General features: G+C 43.6%; 1 long non-coding RNA gene across 1 annotated transcript; it reads left to right on the top strand.

Moving 5' to 3' along the window:
* Positions 1-18,366: 18,366 nt before the first annotated feature.
* On the top strand, positions 18,367-21,400 carry LOC148513577 (uncharacterized). Its single transcript, XR_015880165.1, has 2 exons — positions 18,367-18,422; positions 21,057-21,400. It is a non-coding gene; the product is annotated as an uncharacterized LOC148513577 (long non-coding RNA).
* Positions 21,401-24,720: the final 3,320 nt, after the last annotated feature.

Below are 24,720 nucleotides of genomic sequence, written 5' to 3'. Positions count from 1 at the left end.
CACTGTTTTATAAGGACTGGACTGCCCCTCCCACGTCTCCTTGGCAATGTCTAGTAACCCTCTTGGATGTCTCCCATTAACAAGTCGAAAGGTGAAAACCCGGTGGAGGATTGGGGAACCTCTTATGGCCAACAGCAGATAAGGCAACAAAATAATCCCAATCTTTGTCGACTACTTACCTTAACATATGTTTTAAGGTCTTGTTAAACCTCTCGACCAGCCCATCAGTTTGGGGGTGATAAACCGAGGTCCTTAACTGGTTAATCTTAAAAAGGCGGCTATGTAGATGGTAGATGTATTGCGTAGCGGTATCGCTTCTGGGTATCTGGTAGCATAGTCCAGAATTACTAGAATATATTGGTGTCCCTGGGCAGACTTCAACAAGGGCCCCACCAAGTCCATAGCTATTCTTTCAAATGGTACCTCTATAATTGGTAGTGGGACTAGAGGACTTTTGAAATGTGGTCTGGGAGCATGATACTGACATTCAGGGCAGGATGCGCAAAAGTCAGATACCTCTTTACGGTGCCCTGGCCAGAAAAACCTCTGCATAATTCGCTGCATGGTTTTTTCTACCCCTAGATGGCCTGCCGTTATATGACCATGGGCCAGATCCAACACTGTTCTTCTGTAAGCTTTAGGCACTATTAGTTGTTCCACAATATCTTCCCCCTTTTTAGATACCTGATATAACAAATCTTGACATACTGCCATGTGAGGATAGGACAAAGGACTATCGGGGTCTATGGGGTTACCATTAATCACCTTGACATTCTCCCTGGCTCATTTAACTGCTCCACGGCAAAGACCTCCCTTCTGACCTCTAAATCAGGCAGACGATCAACTGGCTCAACAACACTTCCCACCTCAGTGGGAGGCACACCGTCTGGTGAGTCACCATCACTCTCAGGTTCGCCAACCATGCTAGAGAAAGGGAACGTCACAGATTCAGAAGAAACTTCCCCTTCCACTGCATCAATAACCTTCTCAAATGGGTCGGGGTTGTTCACTTCTGGAGCAAACCGGCTTTCTCACAACTTCCAGAAGTAAGCAAAGTCTCTCCCCAATATGGCATCATACATTAGACCGTGCACCAAACCCACGGAGACTATCGCAGAACCACATGAAGTTTTGACGTTCACTTCAGCAGTAACATAATACTGAGTATCTCCATGTATGCAGGTCACTCCAACAGTTTTCCCCTTATGCTTCAAGGGGTCCACCAGCTGACATAAGTGTCACCAGGCTACCAGAATCTAACAGTGCCTCAACTCGGTTGCCTTCTACACTGAGTACACACATGTGCGCTTATCTGTCTCAGCCTGCTGATCAGCAGTACGGGCTGGCTGTGCAAAGAAAGACACCCTGCGGTGGACATGAGCAGTATCACATTGCATAGGCTCAGAGGTAACAATTTGCGGCAATATGGCCAAAGCCACCACATCGGAAACACTGTCATATTAATGTCTAGTCGCTTATGGGGCAAGAACCTTCCTGGCCTGGCAGGCCTGTCTCCAGGTCCGGCACCCTCAGTCTTAGGTACATTCCACCGCCCAGTACTCTTCTCCCCTGGAACAGTCTTACCAGTGTCCATGGGAGTTCACCGGTGCGCCATCGGGGCATACTCATCAGCTCCTGAGCCGCCACATACCTCTCCACCAGCTCGACCAACTGGTCCACGGACTTAGCGTCTGCATGGCTCACCCACTTGCGCAGAGTCGCAGGTAACGACCGCAGGTTCCGGTCCATCACGACCCTTTCCATGTCCAGTCAGCATCTCGGGCTGTAGCCATTTTGAGGACAGATGGACGAGGTCATGCATCTGTGAACGTGGAGGCTTGTCCATATGGAACTCCCAGCGGTGGACACGTTGGGCCCGAACAGACGAGGTGACTCCCAAGCGGGTTGTGATCTCCCGTTTTAATTTTACATAGTGCTTTGCATCAGCCAGGCACAGATCAAAATAGGCCTTTTGCGATTCCCCAGACAAGAAGGGTGCCACCAGACTTGCCCACTGTTCCTTGGGCCAACTCTCCCTTTCTGCGGTTCTCTCAAACGCTGTGAGATACGCCTCCACATCGCCCGGGGTCATCTTCTGTAGAAAGTGACTGGCACGGACGGAGCGAGTGTTGGTTGGAGGGTCAGCGGAAGCATCTCCAGTCCGGGCTACTAGGTGTTGTACCACCTCTTTTATGGCACAGCTGTTCTCCGCTAAGGCCTGGCGGGTTTCCTCGTTGGTGAGCTGTTGTTGCCTCTGGGCCATCTCCAAGGCCAATAGTTGCACCTGGGTGGATTCCTGCTGAGCTCTGGTAGCTTCCTGCTGAGTTGCTGTAGCTTGGAGCAAGGTTTTAACAATGTCCTCCATTTTGTCCTGGGGTGTAGGTTGGAAGCAGAATCTGGCTTCCCTAAGCATCTGCTGATGCCACCTCTATGGAACTCAAAGGACACAGTTTTTACCACACTGACAAATTGGGTGTCTGTCCCTTTAAACTTTAAATGAAAAGTTTTCCTCTCGCTGCAACTTCAGTGTGTGTGGTTGCCCACATTCTCCACCATATGTGATGCTCAGTCGGATTAGGGGTCCCTCTCCTGGCGTAGATGGACTCCTTCCTTACACACACAGCAGCCGGGAAACAGCACACCAGTCTGGATGTGAGTACAAGCTGGTCGGCACCAGTCTTTATAGTACAATATCCGAAATTACATAAAGAAAACATAAACATAAATCCTAGCCCTGTCTGGGCTCTAACTTTAAAAGTGATTTCCCTCACTACAAGAACCTGGCAGGGCCTAATACCCTCACCAGCAACAAAAACACAGCACAGTCCTCACTGCTAGGTTTCCAAGTGTCTCTGAGCAAACTCCCTGCCTGCTCTCCCAGGTGAGACACTCAGCCCCAAACAAACCAAGCATGTCTTGGCCACTCTCAGCTGAAAGCCCTAATGAGCCTGTTACCAGGCTGAAAGGCCCAAAACCTGGAGTGGCCATGGGTGGAGCCCACCCTCTCCTCACTCAAGCTTGCTTCACTGCAAACTTTCTCCTGGGATTTTTAAAACACATAGGTCAGAAACCTAGGGCAAACGTATCTATCACTGATCTCTTTACCAGTGATCCTATCACACATATATATATATATATATATATATATATAAAATGAGTGATAGAATATATATATATTCTATTTCAGATTATTTATAAATGTACGTAGTAGTAACATTTCTTTTTAAACTTGTATTAGCATTGTGACAGATCATCTTATTAAAAACTGAAAAATTGTCACATTGTATTAACATTCTGTTCATATTTTCAGAGCATTGGATGCTACAAATGACCAAGTTAATTTTCTGTCAGCGAAGAGAACTACTAACCTAGCTGACCAAGCAGCGACCCTACCGCTCTGTCTGTAAGCTGAACAACAGAATCACTGTCTCATTTGACCATATCTGTGAGCCCCGGACTGTCTCGGTTCTGACAGCATTTTTGCAGATGCTTAGGAATAGTGCGTAATAAGCAGACAAGGTTATCATGCTGTTTGAGCAGCATTAAACACCAGAGTAATTTCAAGGGTTAAACATATATAGAAAATAATGTTTTAAACCTGGGACTGTCCTTGTAAATTGTAGTTGGCATCTATGCCAGTGGTTCCCAAACCTAAGTTTGAAACACCCTTAGGGTGTCCATATTTTTTTCAAGGCACACCTAAGCCAAAATAAGTTTTTATAATAACCCTAAACTTTTTCCCCCTTCATTTCTCTCCCTTGGCCCCTATCCATGTCATTTAAATTTGCTCCCCTCCATGTCTCTCCCTTTGTCCCCCTCCATGTCTCTCCCTTGGCCCCTCCATGTTTCTCCCTTGGCCCCTCTCCATGTCTCTCCCTTGGCCCCTCTCCATGTCTCTCCCTTGGCCCCCCTCCATGTCTCTCCCTTGGCCCCCCTCCATGTCTCTCCCTTGGCCCCCCTCCATGTCTCTCCCTTGGCCCCTCTCCATGTCTTTCCCTTGGCCCCTCTCCATGTCTTTCCCTTTGTCCCCCTCTATGTCTCTCCCTTGGCCCCTCTCCATGTCTCTCCCTTGGCCCCTCTCCATGTCTCTCCCATGGCCCCCCCTCCATGTCTCTCCCTTGGCCCCCCCTCCATGTCTCTCCCTTGGCCCTCCTCCATGTCTCTCCCTTGGCCCCTCTCCATGTCTCTCCCTTGGCCCCTCCATGTCTCTCCCTTGGCCCCTCTCCATGTCTCTCCCTTGGCCCCTCTCCATGTCTCTCCCTTGGCCCCTCTCCATGCCTTCTGCATCATCGCTCCTGAGATCAGGCACTTCCGGGTCTGATCTCCCACAATGCACTACATGTGAGAATCCCATTCAGCAATAGGCAGCCTCATTGTTCATTACCTGTTGGTTTACACTGACAAGACCGCTCCTACACATTCCTCCCACTCATCACAACCAACCCCCACCCTTCCCACTTCGCGCCCCAAACCCTCTCCCCGTGCACAATTTTTTTTTAAATAAATAAATACACGGGCAGTCTCGTTAGGTCACCAGCTGCTGCGGCACCCCAGGGAGCTGCGGCGAACATTTTGGTAATCACTGATCTATGCATTTGGCTAGTGTAGTCCCTTTTTAATATATTAGGGTGAGATTATTATTATTATTATTATTATCATTTATTTATATGGCGCCACAAGTGTTCCGCAGCTCCTTACAAAGTACATAAACAAATTGTAGACAAGTGAATTACAGAACAATACAATACAGGACCAGGACATGGATAATATATATTGCTACATTAGCGACCATATCACCCAGATAAGCAACAGAGCATAAGCAACCAAGTGTTAGGTGCCCTAGTGGTGAGTAAGAAGTAAATGACACTATAGTAAGGAGAAGCACAAGAGGGTAGATGGCCCTGCTCGTGAGAGCTTACATTCTAAAAGAATGAGCTGTATCAGACCTTATATAGATACCAATTACAGACTTTGCCAATAGCAATCAATCGGCTTCTAACTGTCATCTATCTAGCACAGTCTTTGAAATGACAGTTAGACGCTGATTGGTTGCCTTGCAGGGGTATAAGTTTATGACAGGCACCCAGAGGCAAGTTCATGACAGATAATTTGATACATCTGCCCCAGAGTCCATGTTAAAAACAATATTTTCATGTCCTGTTCTACTGTACACTGAAACAGGTGTAGTTGGGGACAAATAGAGGTGAAGTTTAGCTTGTAGCAAAACATATGCAGGATATTTAAAGACCTAGGCACACATTATTACCTCAGCACCTGTGATGGTGAATTATTTTTCATCTATAATGTTTTCTGTCACTTTTGAGATTTTTCCAATAGCGGATGGAGAGGCAGCAGGACACCTGCTTGTAAATTATTAATCCATGGATTAATGTTGGAGTTGCCTACAGGTCTAATTGTGAGTTAAAAAAATGTTCCCACATGGAGCTGTTTCATTAAGTAGACTCCGGCCTGTAAGGGGCACCAGGAATTTTTTAATCTTTTTTTTTTTTTGTGGTTTTAAATGACTGAAGAGAAGATGGCTCAAAGCACAGGGCTTCTGGCTTGTGACTAACCGACAGATAAATAGAGAAATATTCACGCGGACACATTTTACATTGTGTAACAAGCCCAGTTCTTCTAGCTGATTCCTATCTGAGCTGTGGGGGGAGGGGGTTTAAATCTGAGCCCAACTCTAATCTCTGTAATGAGCCACCTTTACATCTCAACAAAATGCCTGCACAGACCTGTGTATAGTATACACATATCCATGGTAATTGTATTGTTAGTTCTAGATAAAATATCAGACAGATGGTTTTTTTTTATGCAAGGTCCTGTCTTGTAAGGTTTTTTTTTTCTAACAATTTAAAGGCCCAAATAAAGACATTAGACGCTGATGGGTTGCCTTGGGCAACTGCTCCACTTGAACTCTCTAAAAGGCTTGATACATCTCCCCCTTGACAGGGCTGCAACTAGGGGGGGGGCTAAGCGGGCATGTGACCCGGGTGTTGGATTTGACGGGGTGCCGGGGAGAGGCTGCTGGGAGGCTAGGTTGCTGCTCTTGTGGGTTTGGAGCCGCATCCCGGCCTTGAGAGGCACAGAGACACAGTCAGTCTAATGTGGTGCCGGTCGCAAGCCAATCAGCAGAGGCTGCCGGTCTGTGAGCTCCAATTGGTTTGCAAGTTTTGCCACATTACGCAGTACTGACAGTTCCCCAGTGCGTGGCAGCCCCGTCCCTCGCCACCCCGAGCTCACCCACTCCACGGCCCTGGCAGGTAAGAGAAGAGAGATGGGGCCTTACTGTGGCTTAATGTAAAATAGGCCTTACTGCAGCTTAATGTGTAAAGGGACCTTACAATGGCATAATGTGTAAGGGGCATTAATGTATTGCATAATGTGTTGTAAGGGGCATTACTGTGTTGCATAATGTGTTGTAAGGGGCAATACAGTGTTGCATATTGTGTTGTAAGGGGCAATACAGTGTTGCATAATGTGTTGTAAGGGGCAATACGGTGTTGCATAGTGTGTTGTAAGGGGCCATACGGTGTTGCATAATATGTTGTAAGAGGCAATACAGTGTTGCATAACGTGTTGTAAGGGGCATTACTTTGTTGCATAATGTGTTGTAAGGGGCATTACTGTGTTGCATAATGTGTTGTAAGGGGAATTACTGTGTTGCATAATGTGTTGTAAGGGGCAGTACTGTGTTGCATAATGTGTTGTAAGGGGCAGTACTGTGTTGTATAATGTGTTGTAAGGGGCAGTACTGTGTCACAAAACCACACACACATTATGTCCTTTTTTTTTTTTGGGGGGGGGGCGCGCCAAATTATGGCCTTGCCCCGGGTGACAAAAATCCCAGTTGCGCCCTGCCCTTGATTACATGCACTGTTACACAGCCACAAGCACACATTGTACATGCAAATATACAGAAATACAAACTCCCACAAAATATTACAGAGGCATTTCACTTCCCTAAGAAGTTTTAAGCCCCATCTCTAGTCATTTGAGAGGGAGGGGCTTTTCATGGAGCGCATGGCCATTGGCTGAATTCAGCACACATATCTCAGTGCTAGACAAAGAAGATCAGTAGCAGGGCTTAAAGAGTTATCCACTTTTGGGCCAGTCCTTTTAGTACAACCCTATCCATGGCATATATGCCCCTCCCTTTCCACCAATCCTCTTACAGCAACAAAGGATGTAAGTCACCTATAGTGCTTTGGTGTGTGGCTCCTTAAACAAGCTTCCACAAAGCTTTACTGAAGCTCCATGAATGGACTGAGTCACCAGAGTTCCAGCTCCCCAATTCAGATAACGAGTTTGGTGTCTTTATATGTTATAAATGACTGTTCAGAAAGAATTATGAAGGGGTTTACTAAAATATGATAATCGCTTTAAAGTGATAACCAACTCCAGACTTTAATAATGCTGCAGTCATCCCATCAGGAGATGGCTATTATTTCTAACCCTACCTTGGACCATTCTACACACAGGGACAACCAGAGATTGCTAATAGTTACACTGAATTGAGCAAAAACCAGGAGGCCCAAAGAAAGGACCCACCACTGAAAGGACTCACAACAAGGATGCGACAAAGAGATTTCAAAATTTAATAGCAAGTATGGAAACTCCTCTGGAACAACTGAAAACACACACTAAAAATTTACATACAGTACTTCTCCATTCCAGACTTACAAGAGGAACAGTGTGAATGGATGAGTGATAAGGAAATTTGGGTTTAAAAGGTAGGCAAAAGGCATGTAAATCTCTAACATTGCAGTCATATGCTCATTAATAGCCTCCATTCCCGAAACGGTTACTCACCCTGGGTTCCTCCCACAGCTCAGCTGTATGCGCGTGAGTTCTGGTAAGAGGGTGCATACTATTAATGCTAATATGTAGGAGTCTGTCAGAGTTCAAAACCCCTATCACAATTAGCATTAACACCATACGGCCCACAGTTTGTCTCAGGACAGGCGTGTATCCAATCACACGGCTCTGCTTATTTCTACTGCTCCTGTATAGAGAAAACACACGTGTGTATATGAAAAAATAGACTGCATATGCAGACATTACATCAAGAACAGCTTAACTCCCGTCCATAGCAGCAAACATTCTAGAAGTGTACAGCTAGCTGGGAAATGTATGTATTTGTAAGTATCTGCACAGTCTGTCCCGTATCCTACTGTACTATATCTTTGATTGCAGTGTACTATATAATACAACTTCGCTGTAAAGGCAGGTGACGTGAAATACAAGGGGTGAATAATGGTGTCATTGCAAGCCAGACAGGCCATCATTTACTGTACTACAGCATTCCCACACATCTTAGAAGCCATCAAGTCACTGGTTACTTACAATTATTATTATTAAGGTTTTTTTTTGTGTGAATAGAACAAGATAATTGATCTTTATTATAGAAGACAGCTGAGGCTAAAATTAAATGACGAGTTTAATTCCATTCTCCCATAAGAAAGGTTATTTGTTTAGGATAAAATAGTCTCAATGCAAAAACCTTTGGTCTGGACACAAAATCCTTAAATCAGTGGTTCTCAAACTCGGTCCTCAGGACCCCACACATTTCATGTTTTCCAGGTAACCTAGAAGGTGCACAGGTGTATTTATTATTCACTGACACATTTTAAAATATCCACAGGTGGAGCTAATTATTTCACTTGTGATTCTGTGAGGAGACCTGGAAAACATGCACTGTTAGTGGTCCTGGGGACAGAGTTTGAGAACCTGTGCCTTAAATGATCTGCCATAGTGAGCAGTTTAATGAAGTGGTTCCTCAAGGCATCCTAACAGTCCAGGTTTTAAAGATATCCATGCTTGAGCACAGATGGCTAAATCAAATTGACTAATTAAACCAACTGCGCTCAAGCCTGGATAGCCTTAAAACCTGCATAGTTAAGGAGCTTTGAGGAGTGAGTTTGAGAACCGCTGAAGTTTAATGAATTAAATATTTCTGCTAAAACCCTGTCTATTTTTTCTTACTATACCAAATATGTTTTACCACCCATTTAGACTAAATGAAGACAACTCGTAAATAGGGCACCATGATTGAAGACAGCATTGCAGGACTATGGTCCCTATCCCCCAACCTTTCCTACGTTCAGTTACAGATCACCATTCCAAGCATTTAACATGTCCTTACTATATATATGTATAGCGCCTGAAGGCCATTCACTGTAATGAGTAGGGGATATTTATTAACAGTCATATCACAAATAGGAGCTCTAAACTTATGTCACTACTTTATGGACAGTTGGGGTGATACAGTAATCACACATATAGTTGATTTGTGATGCTCCAGAGTAAAGGAATGAAATCAACACTTATTTGCCAAGTCGTCCTGAGGCTTTATCGCCCAGCAGCGCAGTTTTTAAGGAAGGTAAATATTCTGCAGTCTCTGTGGAGCAGACACATTTTGTTGCATGAGTTACTGCTCCGTGGTTATATCTTAAGCACCCAGCGAGTGCTATATTTTTCTTTCATATTTATTTGCGATGCACCTGAAACGACCTGATTTATTTCTATGGCTCATTTGGAATTGTTATTACACCGCAGCGAAATACTCTGAAAGATACTTTAAAAAGTGCCTATAGCCAATGAAACAGTCGTCGCTAGGGCAAGAAGTTAATTGGAGTACTAAAAGTAAATGTAGCATTAAAAAAAAAAATTATAACTCGTAAGCAGCACAATATTAAACGGGTGCAGTAAATCACACCCAGTGACTAAATTACAGGAAAGAATTCCGCTCAAATCACTGGCAGTGTTTACTTGGAGCTGCACAATTGCCTTTTCTCCAATTCCAATGTACACACATCTTGAGCGACCCTCGAGAAATGATTTTTCTAAAGTTCCTTTATCAAATGCTATCACTGGGGTGGTAACAGTTTTGCAAACTACATCAGTTCCCACAACAACACGTTATATCCACTCCAAACTAATTGGTTTTGCTTTGCAGCACAGAGAATGGGGGAGAGAGAGAGACACATTTGTTTTCTTCAGATGTGTAAATATATAATACATCATCATGGGAGGCAATAGAGCAGAAATAAGAAGACGTTGTTTATACGCCTTGTGTTTTCTATTTGTTGTCGTTTATTATACAACAGCCGTTTTGATTTTTCAGTTATTTTCGATTTTTCTTTTTTTTTTTCTTCTTGACACATTACTTTAGCTGAGTGCTACTGAAATAACGGAATAAAGTTATATGTTATTTATAAGGCGCTTTTCTCTTAGCCGTGTACGGTAGTCGAGAAGTACGACAATTACAACTAGAATGTAGACACTTGTAAAATGCTAAAGAATATATCTATCATGAAGCTCCCTTATTATTCTCTATACTTATATCTAGATAGTTCTTAAATAAATGATTTATTTTATTAGAGTTACAAAAAGTAAATATGACTTTTCGTTAAAACAACATACATTGATTTTTTTTATTGGCATTATTATCATTATCAGGGGTAGATGTTCTAAACCGTGGAGAGAGATAAAGGACCATCCAACCAGCTGCTGTCTTTTTTTCAAACACAGCCTGTAAAGTGATAGGAGCTTATTGGTTGGTACTTTATCTGTGTCCACTTTAGCTCTTTAGTGCTTTTGTTACATTTTCTAAATCTATAGTCTATATATATTCATACAGACAGACAGTACCGGGGGTGGGAGGGGAATACAACGGTATGATTTCTAAATATCTAAATGATAGATAACAATTTAACAACCAGTGACAGAGTGCCCTGGGGAAACAGACAAAGGTGATCTGAGCCGCTGACTGGAGACATGGATAGTGCAGGTTGGGAACCAAGAGGGCGGAGGGTCCTGCTCTTTTGAACTTACAGTCTAGGACAGTAACTATGAAGGTGGTAGATAAGGTGGGAGAGTGAGTTCCAGAGAAGGGAGGAAACGTCTTGAATGCGAGAGTGGGAAGAGGTAATAAACTCGGTGGAGATCCAACCAGGAAGAGTGGAGATGGCGATAGGGAGTGTGGCGTGAGATAAGTCCGGAGATGAAGGAGTTGTAGTGGTTGAGTGTTTTCACTGAAGATGAGGAGCTTAATATAGATTCTGTAGGGGAAGCAGAGCCAGGGAAGAAGTGTCATACATGACTATTTTGGTCTGCCCCCTCCAGGGTGGGGCAGTTAAGTGGGCGGTGCAGAGGGCATAGTGCAATAAAGTAGACAGTGTGGGGCGTGTCAGGGACAGGGCCATGATAGCATTATTCAGCACATATCGCGTCATCAATCACCCAGACCGTCCACTTCACTTGGGAAAAGGGGCGGGGGTGGCCAGTGGGGCACTGATGCCTACTCTTCCCCGGGTCAGGGAGAGCCCCCCTGAGATTCATTACTCTTCCAGACATCCTGGGGGAGTAGGCGAGTATGGGATGGGTCGGTGCAGAGAGATAGGTAGATAAGACAAGAGCGGCATTGAGGATAGATATCAGAGGGGAAAGGCAGGATAGAGGAAGACCAGAGAGTAAAAGGTTGCAACAGTCCTGGCAGAATATAACAAGGGTATAGATAAGACATTTGGCTGCCTCCATGGTGAGGAAGGGTTCTATAGATAGGAACAGTAAACACTGGTGAGGAATCTGTCCCTTCCACTGTCTAATGCTGGGTACACACTGGCAGATATATTGACTCATCAATTGATCGGCCTATATATGGTGTGCCCGCCAGTGTGTACCAGCGATAGGTCTGTGAACGACGTCTGCTGCACAACCGATACAGATATATCTGTCCATCGCGCTGTGTGTACGGGTGATCAGCTGACCGCCTGTCCGTACACTTGCCGCAGAGGCCACCGGGGAGGGGGTCGCGGCATGATCCCTGGCCAGCAGGACCTGGGGCCAGATGATGGTTGTTCAATGTGTATGAACAAAGTTCATCTGCAGATATATGTTATGTGTGTACCGCTCTCAGCCTGTGTCCTGCTTGGCTCCATTCTCTTGCACCCTGATGCTGTCCTTGTCCTCTCCTCAATAACATGATTGCACAGATGGTATGCGTTCGGCGTCCCGGCGGAGGGGATGCCGACGCTTACAATACCAGTGACAGAATACCGGCGCCAGCCTTCTGACCGCTGGGATGCTGAAGGTAAGTAGCGGGGTGGGGAGGAGGGTTAGGTTTAGGGTTAGGCACTAGGGGCAGGGTTAGGGACTAAGGAGGGAGGGTTAGGTTTAGGGTGCAGGGAAGGGGAGGTTAGGTTTAGGCACTAGGGGAGAAGGCAGGGGCATATCTATAATGGGTGCAGGGTGTGCAGGGAACACGGGTCCCTGGGTCCAGGGGGGGCACCACACTGCACACCTGGCACCCATAATAATACTTACCTCTCCAGAGTCCCACGTCGGCGCGGGTGTCCGACGCTGTAAAACGACTGGAAAATGGCCACGGCGGCCATTTTCCCTTGGTTTGTGCATGCGCAGTACAGGGAAAATGGCCGCGGCGGCCATTTTCCCAGTTACCTGTGCATACACTATAGACTCTGGGCACACTCTAGTGCCCAGAGTCTATAACTCCGGCGCTGGCCGCGCACAGCTCATTGCACTGCCGGCTGCCAGGCAGAGAGGAGGGGGCCCATGTCGGAGACTGCACACTGATCCCCTCCTCTCTAGAAACGCCCCTGGGAGAAGGTTAGGTTCAGGCACCAGGGAGGAGGGTTAGGGTAGGGAGAGGGGGAGGGTTAGCATACCGACCACCAAGTGTCGGTACAGTATTTTAACCCTGTCGGGATCCAGGCGTCGGGATTCTGACTGACTGGGTCCCGTGTGTCGGTATTACATACCAATTCCGCACAGATCACTACCTCCCACTAGATTCATTCATACTATGTGCTGCTGTGAATATTCTGTTGATCAAACAAACATACTGCATGTATATTTGTAATCTGGGAAAACCTGCATCGTGTATACCTACTAGAAGAACTCAAAGATAATGAATAGAGACAACACAATAAAAAGTATGAATAATGAACGCTAGTAGTAATGTTCAATAGCAAAAAGAGGCCTCATTAGTGTAACGTCCATACCTATCTGCAAGTGATATAAATGCATCGAGCTACTTATATACAGCAGTTACACAATCAGTATTATGGTGCATTTTATTGGGAGTGCCTTAGCAACCTATTGGCAATAATGCGCTGATCCTATACTATTTGAAGACACTTGCAGAATGTAAAACAGTCTCTCCAGCTAGTTGGGAATTAAATGAGAAGCTGCTTGTTTAGTATACAGAACAGAGAGCACCAGCAGAGGCTGCTTTTCACCACCAGAGTAATTACTATAGCCTTAGAGCACTTTGCAAAAGGATATTTTGTTCCAGAGATATTAAGAGGAATTTGAAAATGTCACCCAGGGCCGGGTGTCAGAGGATTCACCTCCCCTAGTTAGCTATTCAGCTTTGTACTGTATGCTGCATGAATGCCTTGCTTAGCACAGATATCTGCAGCGAAACAGGCTAGCTGGGCACAGTGCTGACAATAAGACAAGTCAATGAATTATACAACAATGCTGCTGCCTTTTGTCTGAGCTCATATGTCAGAGGCTGCTGTACTATAGGAATGGGTAACAGACTGGGCTGTCAGCACGATGTCCCTGGCAACAGCACATAGACCTGATTTAGAACCCAGCCCTGGAAATGAAGTATTTTAAATGTAATTACAAACATTGGTAAATCATTATTTTGTATAGTTCTAATGTTTAAGGAGTCTGGGTAATACATATATAAGTACATGAGTATTGAAGAACAGAGATTTAGGTTTGTCTACGACAACCTTAGCACTGAATTCCGTAGTCGTGATGAGGAGTCTGAAATTTAGGGGCCTATGTATCAAAGTTTGATGAGAGATAAAATTGTGAGAGAAAAAGTATTAACCAATCAGCTCCTAACTGTCATTTTTCAAATACAGCCTATGAAATGTAAGTTAGAAGCTGATTGGTTGGTGATTTATATCTCACAATTTTCTTTCTCATCAAGCTTTGATACCTGGGTGTGTTGCACCATGACGGCACTTGGGAAGGGTTATATGGGCTTTTCTTTGCACCTAAATTAGGCCGGGATGTACTAAGGTTATGGTGGCCATTCTGCCAGTCACTGCAACCTTGCTAATCGCATATGTACTAACATATGCGATCAGTATCGCAAAGGCAGCTCTTGCGATAAGAGCTGCCCTTTGCGAAGCAGCCGACGCCGGGTGACGGGGACCCCGCCCCCTCCGAGCCCTGGGAACTTCCTGCTGGTCACCTGTGCAGGAAGCCCCGAGCTCGGAGGACCCAGGAGGAGAGCTGAGCAGCGACCATGGATAGCAGGTGAGTGGGGGCCAGCGCTGGGCGACGGAGGGGCGGCTGATAATCGTCGGGAGCCGGGTGCGGTAAGAAACCCATAAGCTTCTATAGGGTAACGCCAGGTTTTTGTGGCATTACCCTCTGCACCGATAAAAGTGCGGCCGGGTCTTAGTACATATGGAAAAGCAGTAAAACCCCCGAAAACTGGGTTTTTACCGCATTTTTCCTCTAATACATCCTGGCCTTAGAGAGAGCATGTTTTTTCCTCAGCCTATCTAAGTAAGAGGGGTTATGGTACTGGGTTGTTTAAAGGATAATTATGGAAAGAAAAAACAAAATAAGAAATTCAGCTATAATAGGAAATCACTTGGCATGAAATGTAAACAGGCCATATGGGACCCCACTAAACCTTAAGACTGCTGGTCTCCAGGTACATTATTTTTTGGTATCGGTCATAATTTATAAAATTCAATTGTAGATATCATTATTCTTAAAACTGCATGTTTGTACTGATTTCTGGCGAATGCACTTGTGGTGGTAGAGTAAAGCCGCGTATCCACTTGCAGATAGTGGAACGACAGTACGATTACAACAACGTAATCGTACAGTCGTTCCTCATGCCCTGTAGTGCCTACACTGAACGATATATCGTTCAGTGCAGGCAACATCCTTCATCCCTGAACTTGGCCAATCTGTCGTTATCCGCAGATTGACCGGCATGTTCAGGCGATGATTGATGTCGGAAACGACCAGTGGGAGTGCGCAGCGCTGGTAATTTCCGACATTAAACTGCCCGGTTTATGCACGATTAATGAGCGATTGAACGATTACGATGTCGTAATCATTCAATCGTTCATTTATATCTGCAAGTGGATATGCGGCTTAAGATCACAAACACACAGATACAGTATTTGAGAACATTTCATGATGCTTTTTAATATTTCCTCAACTTGTAGTTTTTGCAGAAAATGCTACTTTGTCCAAGCATCAACACCAGGGGAAATTGTGAGATAAGGATTACTGTGACCAGAACATGTAACACTTCATAACACCACATAAAGGATGAACAAACAAGATTCTACAAGAGAGTGCACTTTCACAACTTAAAAACCAACATCACCTACACTGTAGCTTCTCAAGTATACTCAGCCTGCTGTTGTTGTTCTTCAACTTTTCTATAGAAAGTCATGTAACTTAGGGCTCTATTTATTAACATTATTTTTACTAAAATAAAGTGAAAAAGGGTGTTTTCATACCCTTTTCACATTATTTTAGTATCACCTAAAGTTACTAAAGGGCAATTGGAGTAGAATTCGTAAAATTCTACTCCAAGCCCTAATTATCACTTATTTTTAGTAATCAGATCGCATTTCCCTTAATTGTAATGGGAAATGCGATTTGCCTGGTAGTTGCTAAAAATAAACTGTGAAAAAATACCGGGGAAAGCCCTGTGATAATAATGCCACCTGGAGGTGGCGTTATCCAGGGTCTCCCCCGGTTACCGGACTCCTGTTCTGCTTTAACATGCAGAGTAGAGCCCGGAGCCGATCCCAGTGATCAGCTGTGTGGTCTAAACAGACCACACGCTGATCACTGCTTAAAAAAAATAATAAAAAATAACTTACCTGAGTCCAGGGACCGGTGTCCGGTGATGTCATCCCTCCAGTCAGCTGGTCTCCCATCCTGCACTGGAACCCGGTCAGCTGACCGGATCCCAGTGCAGGATGGGAGATCAACTGACTGGAGTCACGGAGGACATCATCGGAGTCCCGATCACCGGAGGGGGAGTCGCAATCATGGGGGAGGGGCTTAGCCACGGCCAGTCGGCGCATGCGTGTGCACTAATCCTGGTATTTTGCTAAAATACCGTGATAAGTGTGCGGAGGGGATTCGCAGGGACAGAGCTTTATCGCAAGCCATGTCCCTGCAAGGGATTTTTAGTAAATCTCTGTGATATTGGCTGAATTCGCAATGCAAATTCAGTCGGTAATATCACACTACAATCTGCATTCAGTATGCGGATTGTAGTAAATAGAGCCCATAGTATTGGAAAAAAAACAATGGGCATCTGCGATAATAACCCAAATCACACAAAAGCATTTCAAATATATTTAACCATGTGTGTTACAGATTAACATTCTTATCAATATTTAAAGGATGACAATAAGGCTGGTTATCCACTCTCATTGTGTCAAACATCAGTGACACAACATGCAAGCGGTGGTAACGAGTGCTTAGGCTTGCGGGTGGCGAATATCAATGGGGATACGCAAGTCACTAGAATGCGCAGCGTCCAAAGAAGCGCAGCCGCAACATAAATGGTCACCCGTGCACATGCTCATGCTTATGGCATCATTAGAAACAATGGGGTTCCATTACCAAACATGTTTAAGCATATTTTTGCCAGTAAAAATATTTGAACACAAATTGTAGGGAATGCCATTCCGACATTTAAAAAAGAAAAATCAAACTCCAAACAAACAACAGCAGCAGCAAAAATGCTAGAAAAGATTTACTGTATGATCTATGTATTTTCAAAACTACTGGGACATTTTTGTTGAAAGTTCCAGCTGTTTTCCTGTGATTCACATCTACCAGCATCTACTGTATAAAGTCCTTTGATGTATTTGACTTTAGTATTTGCACGGTTTAAGTCTTAAACACCAGCTGCAAAGGCTTTATGGATATAAAGCGTATTCTGAGCACCATTGGTAAGCAATCCTCTGCAGCCTTGCTCTCCCAGGTAGTTACAAATCTATTGCTTTGCAAGTGCAAATCTTATCGATTGGTTCTCTTGTGTGTGTTTTATAGCCTGGTACAGAAACTCGTTATCTTTAGGTCTCGTTGTTTAACATCAAGGGAAAGGACAGAGCCTATTTACCAAACCTGAACCTGCCTCAAAAGTATGTCTGCTTAAAATAATGACTCTTATATCTGAGCTGATAGTGTCAGAAATATATGATATGCTATGCGCTGTGTAATTACACAGGGAGAACCTACAGTATGTGGATTCATACAGGGCCAAGTAGAATCCACTGCAATGGACTTCACTGGAGGGGAGATTTTGTGAGGGGGAGGGAGGGATTAAAGGAGCCATTTAAAATTTGGCAGGGTCCAGTAACGCCATGTTAGACCACGCATGCATAAAATTAAAACAAAGAATGAATGGGTAAAAGCAGGTTTACACAGAAATTACATGTCACACACAGAATACATTGGAGCTGATTCTGAGCCACACGGATCTCTGTTTACGGACGCAAACAGAGTTTTGGCCTACAGCACATGCGCAGGTGCGAATTTACACATTTCTTCCCTAAAATTGGGCGCATCAGTGTGAGTGCACAGAACCGCCCTGTCTTTGGGAAGTACCATGGGAGTATACTGGGCGTGTATGTAAAGCTTGTGCGATTCTGAGTCTTACGTACCGGGAAGCCTGTCTCTGCCAGATCTCTTGCACCTAGCTTGGCCTGGTGCATGTGTCGATTCTAATGATGATGGTTGTAAAATCAATGGACAGCGTGGCTTTCGGCTTGTAGATGCACCAAACCGCTGCATTAGCCATATGGATTGCTGCATTAGCACCAGGCCGCGTCAAGGTCACCAGGACAGAGATGCCTTGACGCGGCCCGGTGCTTAAGCATATCTTTGCAAATATATGCAACAAAGATCTCTGGATTTCTATTACCAGGTCGTATTCAAATCTTATTGCTGGTCTTTTGCAGTGTGCTGGGGGGGGACGACATTTTTTCTTTTGTTCTACTCTAAATCTGGCTTCCGTTTCCGTACCTGCAACTACAACTACTTTGCGCGTGACGCTGAAACAGCCCCAACTACATACAGTATTTAGCTGCTTTATTTAATATTAAATTAACCCGATATGCATTGTGTATTTTTTTTTTAAGTATTTCAGTGCATTTTGTTTTTTCAAAAATTCAAGCCTAACTTCCTACACTGCTTTGTGATCTGCAGCAGGTCTCTTGCTTAATGAGATATCGGAAGTGGTAAGAATGACATACACTTCCCCTCTCTGAACTTTATAATTGTCCTTTAAGCTCGTGGTATAGTTCACTTCCATTACGTCAGGGGCTGCTGCAATGAAGCTGAGCAGCCTTAAGGTCTGGCTGTATTGAAAGGTAAGGGGGAAAAATATTCAATATTCTAACTCCCACACTCCAGCTATCTGGCTATGCAAATCACAGCCCTGGGGATTTTTAGGCAAATTGTTCACACAGACCTATTTTCTTGCCACTGAGATTTTACAGTCATTTACAGGAATGATAGTAATCCCTTACATACAACGGGCTGGAAACTCCAGCAAGACCACATGAGTAATATTCTTATAATTAGTGATCCAAAAACTAGAATGGTGATAAATTGAATGCCATGGTCATGCAAATGAACAATTCATACAGGCAGGTAATAGAACAAATGTATGAATATCAAGGACTCCAAATAAATCCCAGAGAATATAAAAAAAAAGCAATAAAACTTAGCCCCATGCATTTATTTAGTAGGCTTATATTAGGCCGTGAATAAAATGAAAGCTTAGTAAATAAAAAGGTACAAGTGTAAAGTATGCTAGCAACCAATGAGAAATTAGCTTTCAATGACTTGACTACACTACTTTGCTAAGAGTTGATATTTGGGTGGTTACTTTGTTTCTCATTGTTCTCTGCACCTTGTTATTTAATATTACAGTATAAGGGTATTGAATACATCCAGTTATCTAGCTGACTCTGACAATACGAATAAATTGCCTCAGTGTATTGATTTCTATAGAAAAACATTTAACATTTACTCTAGAGGTATGTACTGTAGTCTTGAACAACAACAGACATGTCCAAACATCCAATTATACAGTATATAAAAAATGTGTGTGTGTGTGTATATATATATATATATATATATATATATATATATATGCTAATCAGCATATCTGAATGTTATGCTCAAGTATGGTGAATGAACTATTATAGTCTTAGAATGTGCCGATATCTATATATACAAGGGCGAATACTATTAATGAAACGCATGGACGTTATGTAGTATATTGGACTAGATTTCTACCTCTCCGGGGAGAACTCGGCTGTTGATGCTAAATATACAACGCGATAGATTAATCTACAACATCTGACAAACCAACCCTAGGGAATAGGAGGACCACGTCACCATATTCGTTCAAAGGACATGTAAAAAGCAAGGTGCATATTGACTGTATGCTGAAAGTCTCAGATGAAAGTGACAATCTGGTGACTTTACTGTACAGTAGATTAATCTGAGGACTGTGAGGCTTTTCCATTCGCATAATAAATCTCGGATGTGGACGAGGGCAGTAAAGACACTGCCGACAACTACAACTAACCACATATCAATGAGCGCACGTTTCTGAGATATACAGCGCCCTGTGTGATCTTGAGAGTATAGAAAATCTAGATAAAGTGCCTGTACATGCAAACACATTGAGGATAGAAGTAATAGGTCACGAGTCTGTAAAAGTGCTGATTTTGGGGCGATTTTGCAGTAAGATTTATTGCAGCGATTTTTTTGCAAACTTAAAACAACCTGGTTTTGCCTCTATAAATATTGCCGCTTTAAGGGGCATATGTATCAAAGCTTGATGCGAGATAAATTGTGAAATATATATCACCAACCAATCAGCTCCTAACTATCATTTCTTAAACACAGCCTGCAAAATTTAAGTTAGAAGCTGATTGGTTCACAATTTTATTGCACATCAAGCTTTGATACATTGGCCCCTGAGTCCTGCTGCAAAATCGCAGAAAAATCATCACAATCGTAATCTGTACATGTAGTGTGGTGGGCATGTTGGGGTCTGTACCCCCCATGTTCTGGAAGCACTAGAAACCTCACTGAGGCATGAGGTACTTCACGTGCTTGGAAATGTTGCACATTTCCTGAGGTTTCACTGAATTTTTTATGTCCTATTTTTAAAAAAGTGCTATTGGGCTTATTTAGTAAAGCAGCAAAAATGTAACCCATAACAGCTGATCATATATCAGATTCCTCCCCCCAGTGGTTCTGCCTTATGCCACAGCCTTCCTGATTTGCCCTTCCTTCTTGCATTAATCCTTAATTTATCGATTGGTCAGTGATTAATCCATTGCTTCATGTCTCCAGCACTTACCTATTCCTCGTATTTTTACAGCATCTCCCTTCTCTCCCTCCTGGCACTACCCCCTCCCACCTGTTTTCCCAACTCTAATGGCACAATTATCTCTTAAGATACTCTTAAAGCCTTTTAAACTAAGTACGTTAGTCTCTTTGTTTATAGGTTACACTTGAACTAATCTCACCACTGAATTCTTATGTCACAGGAATTCTAAACCACATATGCTGCTGTACTTGTTACACATTTTAATGATTAGCTAGTCCATTATTGTGTATGTCATCCGGACTGCCTTTTAACTGAACCTGAATGTATTTCTGTGTATCCTGTCTATTACAGGAATTACTGCACTATTGTATATAGAATATCTATGTCTGTATATAAATGTACTTGTTTAATGCAGGGCCACCTCGTAAATAATCTCGCTCTTTGGTGTCTAACACCTGGATGAAGTGTAATTAGACTGCTTGTTTGGTCTCTTTTGTCCAATGATTGAAGGGTCTATTGATTGGTCGTTATCGCTTCCAGCTGTACTGCAGAACGTGTATACAGTACAAGGTATTATCAGTGCTTTTATGTGAAAATTGTGCAGTCTCTATATTTCAATTAATTATTTTGATTTTGCTGTCTTTATTTACAGCCCTTCCACACGTTCACACATTAGTGTGGTCTCTTACTTACTGAGCAGAGTTGAAGGTGTGGACAAGCTGCCAGAAGGTGTTTGTGTCTCTCTAACCTTTATAGCAGTAAACAGTCTACAGAATATTGCGTTGGTCTTTCCGTTTAAAGGTGCCATCACACCTCCAGCTGCAAACCATTTGTAGAACAATAAAAAAATGCGGCTATTTCACTCTAAATTTTTGATTCCTGAAGTCCTAAGCCCTGAATAACGGACAGCACAGAGTCATATTTATCAAAGTGCTTTATCACTTTCTGGCTCCCTTTTGAAAAACTCTCTGTTTCAATAAAGAAAACTGTCATTTTGTTTTTGTGCACAAATAACACAAATTTTTGTATTCGTGATCTTGGTGTTAGTAATTTTACAGGCTTGGGATCTTTAGCTGCTGCGACACTACAAGTCCCAGCATGCTATAGGAACTCAACTAACTTACTGCTCTAGATCTGAGTTGATATGAGGTTTCACCGTAGTGACGGAGCCCTGCATCTAGAGTTTGTGCTGTCTGCGTGTTTGCAAAGTTCCCTGCATTAGTTATCATGTACTTTCTGCAATATTAAAAAATACAAACTAACAAAAAGCAACACAAATATAAGTATAAGGGAAATGAACATAAACACATTTCTTTCCCAATACCTAAACAACTCTCTGCTAGGTGGAAATGTACGAAACCTTCTACAGAGGACAAATGGATAAATCCCATAGCAACCAATCATCTTCTAGTTATCAGTTATCGAGTACATGCTGCCAAATGATAGCTAGGAGCTGATTGGTTGCTATGGAGAACTTCTCCACCTGTTCTCTATAGAAGGTTTGATACAACTCCCATCTAGGCCTACATGTGCATTATTAAGTTCTAGAGCCACTGTCCACATTTTTTTTTACATTAACATTGTTACCTAAAAATAAATGGCAACTATGAACCTTGTGGGACCGAAATGTCTGACGGCTTATTAAACAAACACATGCTGTATTCCACAGCGACCAGCCAGATGCCTGCTTTCATTAGTCTGACTGCAGTGGACTGTTAAAAGCTGTTATACGATTGGTTGTATGGGTTAGAACTTTTGGACCAGATTATTCAGTAAGCATTGATGTTTGCATCTCATAAACCAAATAAATAAACCTTCTGTTGTCAGCTGTTGCATTATGGGAGCTGTCGTATAGCTCCGAAGGCTGTCCAAGTCTGCAACAGCCAGAGTCAATCTGTAACCGCTGATAATAAAGTCTGTTGTGTTCATAAATAAATAGCTGCTCTAACCTCGTGTCAGGCAGCAAAACCTCATTTCCTGTAACACCGAGATCATTCTGTTCCTCGTTGATACTTACCTAGCTGTGGCCAAACATCTCGCAGAAAGTCGTCTGGAGTGCTCGGAGTAAGTAGACCAGACTTCCTGTGCTCTTCCCTGCTTGGCGTTGACACAGTTGTGTGTTTGTGGTCTGCCTTGTTTTCTGTTGAAACAAATCATCCGGGTGTGTAGGTGTTACATCTCTTGCCTGCTCTTTCGCCTGTAAGGAGTCACAAAAAAAGTCAGCCCCAAAGAGCAGAAGACCCTTTTATAAATGAAATGGCGGTGACTCATTGCCTCAACGTTGTGTTTTCTGTAATTTCCCGCCCTTTTCATCTCTTCTCGGAAATAGGCAGAAAAAAAATAATTTAGATTATGAAGATGAAGTTTAAAAAAATAACACGGGATTTGCAACAAAGAAGTGGACTTTCCTTTAGCATGGTATATGTAAAGTAAAAAGTACCCGCCAGTGATAATGATAATGACTAGCCCATCTGTGTGCATGGCAGAGTTTTCCCAAATTATCCCCGGGGATTTTTTTTTTCCCGGAGGGGAAGACACCTATCTGAGCGATGGATTCATGACACACAGGGGCAGATTAATCAAAGCTCGGAGAGAAAAAGTGGAGAGAGGTAAAGTACCAATCAATCAACTGCTAACTGTCATTTTTCAAACACAGGGGGAGATGTTCTAAGCCTTGGAGAGAGATAAAGTGTAAAGTGCTAAAGTACCAACCAATCAGCTCCTTTCATTTTACAGGCTATGTTTAAAAAATGACAGTTAGGAGCTGATTGGTTGCTACTTTAGCACTCTACACTTTGGGGGCATATTTACTAAGCCTTGGATGGAGATAAAGTTAAGAGAGATAAAGTACCAGCTAATCTGCTCCTGTCATGTCACAGGCTGTGTTTCAAAAATAACAGGATCTGGTTGGCTGGTACTTTATCTCCATTCACTTTATCTCCATCCAAGGCTTAGTAAATAGACCCCTTTATCTCCATCCAAGGCTTAGTACATCTACCCACAGTCTGTAAAATGACAGTTAAAAGCTGATTCATTAATACAGTACTTTATCTCTCTCCAAGCTTTGATAAATCTCCCCCATAAGCATTGGCCTAATGGTGTAATCATAACCGCTTTAGGATGGAATATTTGAATGTGTCTGTCTTGTGCCATCACAATGTATGATATGAATTGTAAGGATTGAACGTAATCAGTTATGTGGTAGGTTTTCCATGTTTCCGCACTGCGCAGTTCCAGACCTGAGTGTGTATAACTTAGGGGCGATAATCGCACACAACTCAGTTGCGCCTCCATTTGCAGCTATATGTAGATATCCGTCTCACATCTCCAACCAGAACTATTCAATAGCGCTGAAAACAAATGTGTTCATGCTGTGTATGTGCTATATGAATGGCAGAGGCGATGTCCGGTTTATACGCAGTATGCTGGGTATGCGGTCGGCACGATTAAACAACACAACATTCCTGGTGAATTTCCAGCCTTATATCTGAATCATCCAAAAATGGTTCTGTCGGATATTTTTTGAGCATCCAGCCCACTTGGGAGGTTCCAGCCTTGGAGAGAGATAAGGTGGAGTAGTTGCCCAAAGCAATTAGAAGCTGGGTAGATACTGTACATTGTGTACCCAACTGACGGTGGAAGCGATGTAACGATACCTAGCGCACGCTGTACACACTGCACGATCCAGTGTACAATGGCGCGATCCATCGTTACATGCTGCATGTAACTGCACCTGGTCGTTCACCACATTCTCCCACCTGCTGCGCAGTACTACAGATATGACGACGTGATGAACGACCGCCGTGCATGCGGAAATCGGGCACACACACTGGACCTCATTCAGAGTCTCTCGCAAGATGTGATCGCTCGTTGCAAAAAGGGGCCGGGTATGCAAATCAAGCGATCGCTCTTTGCGCTGTAAGGACGCCCTCTATGTCTTAGTGAGCGACGGCAGTTAGCGTATGCTGGACAATAAAACCTCCCACCTGTCACTTGCAGCACACATCATCTCCGGGAAGAGTCTGATTAATCGTGAACATCGAGGGGGATCAGAGCTGCTCATAGCGTTTGGGGTTGACCTAACCTACCCCAAGCACTGCGAGGAGTTCAGGCTAAAAAACAACCAAGTCACGTGTGCACTGACGCTACTTTGCTAATTATGCACACCCATTAAACGCCGTTCTGACGGTCAGACACGCCTGCGTTCGCACATCCATACCCCCATTCACAAGCACCTTTCCCTGTTACCACCCACAAACAGCACTATCTGTCACCCAAAGCAGCGACCTGAAAGTTGTTTGCGAGCTAGCAAAATC

Source organism: Taudactylus pleione, unplaced genomic scaffold, assembly GCF_031769625.1.
Source record: "Taudactylus pleione unplaced genomic scaffold, aTauple2 ptg000276l, whole genome shotgun sequence".
Taxonomy (NCBI): Eukaryota; Metazoa; Chordata; class Amphibia; order Anura; family Myobatrachidae; genus Taudactylus; species Taudactylus pleione.
Note: the sequence above shows the minus strand (reverse complement) of the source record. Positions and strands in the feature narration are given on the sequence as shown.